The sequence below is a fragment of the Rhipicephalus sanguineus genome, chromosome 2 (genome assembly GCF_013339695.2).
Source record: "Rhipicephalus sanguineus isolate Rsan-2018 chromosome 2, BIME_Rsan_1.4, whole genome shotgun sequence".
Taxonomy (NCBI): Eukaryota; Metazoa; Arthropoda; class Arachnida; order Ixodida; family Ixodidae; genus Rhipicephalus; species Rhipicephalus sanguineus.
The window spans coordinates 130,358,065-130,363,249 of NC_051177.1; the positions used below are offsets into that span (position 1 = coordinate 130,358,065).

General features: G+C 48.3%; 1 long non-coding RNA gene across 1 annotated transcript; it reads left to right on the forward strand.

The window, feature by feature from the left end:
• The first annotated feature begins 3,918 nt into the window (after positions 1-3,918).
• Positions 3,919-4,637, forward strand: LOC125757503 (uncharacterized). Its single transcript, XR_007415274.1, has 3 exons — positions 3,919-4,017; positions 4,086-4,225; positions 4,445-4,637. It is a non-coding gene; the product is annotated as an uncharacterized LOC125757503 (long non-coding RNA).
• The last annotated feature ends 548 nt before the right edge of the window (positions 4,638-5,185 follow it).

Here is a 5,185-nt window from a genome sequence, read left to right on the forward strand (position 1 = left end):
GACAACCGACCAAATTAAACTGACGATGCGATCGAAGAACCATCCCGTGGCGCGAGAAAAATATTTTTCCGAGACTCGCAATACAATTTATTGGAATTTCGCTGTCGTGTTGTCTAGTTTGTTTCTTTTTTTCTCGCGTTATAATTAACGGATCGTAAAGTGCAGCAAACGTCACGGGACAACATAGCACCAAACACGCTTAACCGTCATCAATTCGCCAACACGGGAGAAAAAGATGCCGCTGAGTTCACAAAACAGCGTGGGACGGCCGCTCCAGTAGAGAGGCCGCGTAGAGCGATGTATGAGCTCGCGGTGAGTAACAAATGTGGCGTCCTCGAGACGCCGCTTCAACTTTATCGAACCAGGGACGGCGACATCTCTCCTAGGCTTTGCACAGCTTGAGGTGTATGCCGGGAAGAGCATTCGAATGCGAGGCGGTTGGTGCGGTTGTTGAAGTCGCGTTTGTGCAGTGCTGCTCTTTGTTTCATCGATTTATCCAGGTTTTACACTCCGCGCTTTGTTGACGTGCGTGGTCTAATCGTGTTGTGTACGTGAGTGGCGTGTAACTAGTGATACAGCACGCAAGGGCAGTCATTAACGTGCGCGATCCGCCGCAAATAAGCCACGAGACATTGCAACGGGCACGATCAGTGGGCTGCGCGGCCGTTGCGACGAGCTGCATTGCTGATTCTTCGCTTGAGACAGGCAATTGTCGAGCGGGTTGCATCCGTTGTTACGTTGCCCGAAGACAGTAGTAAATGTGATTTGCAGGTAAGCAATATTCTCTCTTCAGTACGTTATTTGCTTGTGTATATGTACTTATGTCGCGTGTTTACCTGAATTCATGCTCATGCTTACGCTACTGTACGAGATGGGTCGTGTCATACTTTTATGTTTTAAATAAATCGTGTCATACTTTTATGTAATGCATTGTTATTGGCAGTATTTGCTCTGCGTTTGACATTACAAGATGAGTGTTTGGGCGTATATTATCAAACATCCGACTAAGATCATTCGTTATCGTACACGTTTATGTGAGAAGAGATGAAGGACAGAAGTTTAACGCTTCCTGCTGTCGCCGTCTTGGTACCTTCAACACGCTCGATGAAGGCTGCAATCACGGTGTGAAATACTGTAGGCGGCATAAACAAAGTGCCCCAGATCAGCTCTGCCCAGACGAGCTCTGCGTGCGCAGTAACTCGCTCCTGTCAATGGCAGTCTGGGCTGTTTGTCATGTCCTTGTCACCGGTACATGATATTTCGTGGCGTCTATACGCAACCTTTCGCCATGCTTCAAACTCGGCTGCAGTAGTTTTAGGTGGACGAGTGAGGGTTTAAGGCGGTAATGCGGGCTAGTTGGTTGTGATCACTGGTGTTTATTTCGGTAGCGCAAAGAAAATTAGACACATTTAAAAAAAAAAGCCCTCGTAGAGTGATGTAGCGCGTCGCGCCTGTGCAACGGGTTTTTGTGTGTTTCCTTGCAGTAAAGTCAGTTGATCTCTAGCGCCCGTCCTGTCTACATGTCCTCTCCTGTCTTTATAAATTGTTTTGCGCTACCGAAATGAATAAAGCTTTAAGTACACGAAAGACAATGAAATGGCGTTAAGAGTGCATTTTAAGTGTAGTTTTAAGTGTCTTAAAGGAAACCACAGCATCCTTCCGTGTGTAGCTGAATGTAGCAAACCCGAGGCACTGAGCCGACCGAAGTAAACATTTAATACACACACACACAAAAGGACGTTTATGACGTGAAAAAAAAATTGGCCGCGTATCTGCGTGCTTCGCTGCAAATGTCGTGTAAAGACGATAGAAGAGGCGCTGGGTGAGATATGGACGCCATCTGGCAATACGTCGGGAAACATGAGTGCTGTGTTGCGTGCTGGTAGTCCCGGCGCAGCAGCAGGCGAAGACCGACGGTGACCAACGCGACCGGCGGGGACGCCAGCCAGCCCGAAAACGCGGTTTGGCGCGAAGCGCTGAAGCAGAGAAACGTCCGCACTCAACGAGTACTCTCCACACACTCTTTTATTTACACGTCGCCTGGGTAAAACAGGAACGCCAGAGCGGCGCCCACAACCGGCAGCCTGAAGGCCGCCCACAACGCTGCTTTTTCATTTTTTAAATATTTTTTTCACCTTCTTGGCCTTCTCAAAACTAAAGTTTTTCAACACCAACCCATGGCATTCGTACAGTGCAATACAGAACCGAAACCGAAACACAACAATGAGCTCGTGCGAAGGGCACGGAGGAAGGCAAATTTCAGCGCACTCGCATTGTCACCTTTGTTGAAACAGCGCTCCATAGACGACGACGAAGTAAAGAAGGCACAGGACAGGCGCTGCCTGTCCTGTGCCTTCTTTTCCTTCGTCGTCGTCTAGTGAGCGCTGTTTCAACAAAGATGAACGCATACCAACTCGCTCAAGCTTCCATTCTTATGCATTTTCAGCGCAGCTTAAGAAACCAGGGTCCTTAAAATTACGTATGTATGCATTTTCTATTAAAGGAACACGCCACCTAATACTTACCTAGTGATGTTGCACCTCAGATATGCATGATATTTACTTTTTGATCGACAACGTTCACAAGTATGAACAGCCGTACCAGTTCAAGACGGCTGGCCCTTGGGCAAGTGGTACGTGCCGACAAGGGACGTGCTGACAAACAGCATCGAGGGACGTGCCGACAAACAGAAAGACAGACAGACAGACAGAAAGACAGACCAAAATTTCTGCGTTTAAGTTCCCCAAGAAAGACTATTCGTCTTTAATAAATTGCTAAATCTAGTGCTTTGGCTGAGCACGTTTCAGGGGACACGCATTCGACTGGGGGAAGGCACGTGCTCGCGCTAGAGAAAAATGACTGTCACGACGTCTTTATCTCGAGTCGCTCTTGATACCGACTACTCCGTGTGTATGAGTGCGTACGTGTGTGTGTGTGTGTGTGTGTGTGTGTGTGTGCTCGTGCGCGTGTGTGTGTGCTCGTGCGTGTGTGCTCGTGCGCGCGCGTGTGTATGCGCTCGCGCGTGCGTGTGTGTGTGTGCTCGCGTGTGTGCGTTTGCGCTCGCGCGTGCGTGTGTGCTCGTGCGCGCGTGTGTGTGTGCTCGCGCATGCGTGTGTGTGCGCGCGCGCGCGTGTGTGCTCGTGCGCGTGTGTACTCGCGTGTGTGTGTGTGTGCTCGCGTGTGTGTGTGTGCTTGCTCGCGTGTGTGCTCGCGCGTGTGTGCCTGTGTGTGTGTGCGCGCGCTTGTGTTTGCTCGCGTGTGTGCTCGTGCGCGCGCGTGTGTGTGTGTGCTCGCGCGTGCGTGTGTGCTCGTGCGCGTGTGTGCTCGCGTGTGTGCGCGCGCGTGCGTGTGTGTGTGTGCGCGCGTGCGTGTGTGTGTGTGTATGTGTGTGTGTGCTTTTTGTTTAGTCGGCTCAGTGCCTCGGGTTTTCAACGTCTCCACGTATCAACCCTACCAGACGGGTTTCCATCAGACTTCAAACTTCTGCGTCTTGACCTAACTTGAAACCTTACCACAAATATATGCTGAAGTCATCTTCATTCCATAGTTGCACTCATAAAGGTCACAATGTACGGCATTCAAAATTCAGATAATTGATGCTCATACGCTGCTGTAAGAGTTGGGTCGAGTCAGAAAAAGAAATTGTCATGCTTTTACGCATTGTTGCCGGCAGTATTTGCTCTGCGTCGCTCGATTACGTCTAACTGCTTCGCTATCAAAACGGGGCAGCTGAGAATATGTTACGCGATAAGCGATACGCTGTGGCTTAACGATTTTTCAGATAGCACGAATGCCAGCAATCGTGCGACGTAGGAGTTCAAAGGGGGACATGGTCAGTGCGGTTGATATGTCTTTCGATGTCCTTAGTTCCTTGGCGATAAAAATTTGTTCTCTGGCACTGAGATAACTTTTTTTGTGTTCTCGTTCTGCTCTAGGGTGCAAGCAACGTGTCATTGTGGTTAGAAAAAATGAATCAGTATATATGTGATTTAACTGTCAAAGCCGGAATGTTTAAAGGTACGTAGACAACACAAATGATTTTTTTCCCGGCCATATTAAATGTGTTGCGTTGGAAATGTTTAAAGCATACATCCCGCCCAAGGCATGCTGGGATGATCTCCTATCAGGCAGCTTGGAAACTTCCAGACGCCGATATGCCTTACGTTCGGTGCAGCCGAGGTTATGAACTGTCAAGTGGAATATGCCCCTTGAGGAAAACAATTAGGTACGAGCATATTCAAGCTCCACGTGAAATGCCAAGTATGGTCACTGAAAAATGTAAATTGCAATGTTTCTGTTTCTAATCACGCTTATGTATTGATCAAGTAACACCTTTTTTTTGGGGGGGGGGGGGTATGTGTCGCACATTACGTGCTATCGGCAGTTGTGTGCAAAGTGGCAGTAACCGTTGGAATTGTGCAAAATAACGGTCCTCTCCTTTTAGGATCGACTGTCCAGCGAGGAGATTGCGGAATCAGCAACTGACATATTGACTGATGAAACATGCTGGTGCGTGCAGCAAGAGAGGGTTTGACTGCAGATCCTGACCACCTGCTCCTGTAAATTTGTACCAACCACAGGCGAAAACAAGAAGAAACGCTTTGAATACCTGCGGTCTTTATCAGCTAGACAAGTCCCTGAAGCTATAAATCAATAAACTTTGATGTATTCTGCTTTGGAGGTATAAAGCAATGAAATATGAATTCTTTTCCAATGGTGCATGTTTTTTTTCTTCAGAAAATTTCTTCTGAGCACGCACAACCCGAGGAACAAAAGTAAAGGACTGACAATCACCCTCTTTTTGGCTGCCCTCTGGGTTTCAGCTGTCCTGCAGTACCAGCATTTATAGTATGCCGCACACACTAGTGTACTTAAGGAGAAGCATGACGCTGATCACGTATTATTTGCAGGGGGCTCCACTCAGTATAACAGCTCTACCCGTGGCCCACCCACCCAGATGTCGCCTAACAAAGGGTATGTGCCTCTTTTTTCTTTCGATCTTCTTTCTGCGACACATTTCGGACCACTCGCTACACGCATGATCGGCCCAGCGAAGTGTCGTCTAGCAAGAGAAGCGTGGCTCTTCCTTTAGGGCTTCTTTCTGTGCACGCCTAACCTTCTGTACTTCTTTCTGCGGCTTTATTATGCAGCGTACAAATATGTATACAGAGTAATGAGAACTTTC